The sequence below is a fragment of the Convolutriloba macropyga genome, chromosome 6 (assembly GCF_964194025.1).
Source record: "Convolutriloba macropyga chromosome 6, txConMacr16.3, whole genome shotgun sequence".
In the NCBI taxonomy this organism is placed as follows: domain Eukaryota; kingdom Metazoa; phylum Xenacoelomorpha; order Acoela; family Convolutidae; genus Convolutriloba; species Convolutriloba macropyga.
In genome coordinates this window covers 70669147-70670232 of record NC_134473.1, presented here as the reverse complement: position 1 = coordinate 70670232, position 1086 = coordinate 70669147, and positions in this window count along the sequence as shown.

Here is a 1086-nt window from a genome sequence, read left to right as displayed (position 1 = left end):
TAGTAGAACAACAGAAACAAATTGTTGCGCTGAAAGATAAACAAGGAAATATAAACGACCGCCTCAGGGCTCAAGAACGCTATACGAGGAAAGATAGTGTGCTAATAATAAACCCCCCTTTTGACGCAAGAAAAAACTGGATTGACAAGGAAATTAAAAAAGAGACTACTGAAAAGAAACAACTAAGAAGAAAAATGAATGAAATAAATTCCGAAGAAAACAAACTTGCATACAAAAAACAAAGTAATCTTGTAAAAAACTTGGAAAGGAAAAAAAGATAGACTTTCTATCAAGAAAAATTACACGTGGAAAGTAGGCAAAATTCGAGAGAATTTTTCAACATCTACAACGAATTGATGGGAAAATCACAAAAACCAGAACAAGATATTTTCACCCAAAACCAAGTTGAAAACTTCAATAACTTTTTCGCGAGTATTGGGAAAAAACTTTCGTCTGAAATTGAACCCAACAATAAAACTAAATTACCACCGGAAAACATCAACTCTTTCTTTTTTAGCAAAATTATCAAAAAAGAAATAGAAGAGGTACTGCATAAAATTCGACCTAAGTACTGCTTAGACTGCTATGGCCTAAATTACATATTTCTAAAGAAAATGTCTGATCCTCTTGCAAGTTGTTTGGAACGACTGTTTCATAGATGCATTATCAAAAGTTATTTTCCTGATGCTTCAAAGATTGCCAAAGTTGTACCCTTACACAAGGAGGGTGACAAACATGAGCCAACAAACTACAGGCCAATCTCCTTGCTACCGACAATCGGGAAGATTTTTGAGAAACTGATCTATAATAGGTTGGTAAAGTTCCTCGATCGCTATCACATTCTGAGTGAAAAACAGTTCGGTTTTCGGAACAAACGGAGCACAGTTGATGCCATTGCTACATTGGTGGAAACAATTCGTCAATTATGGACAAACAGAACTAATGTTTCTTGCTGCACATTTCTCGATCTAAAGAAGGCGTTCGACACAGTTGATCACAAACTTTTGTTACAAAAATATTTTTGTTATGGTTTTCGTAAGGAAACATATAAGCTTATTGAATCGTTCCTGAAGAACCGAGAGCAAT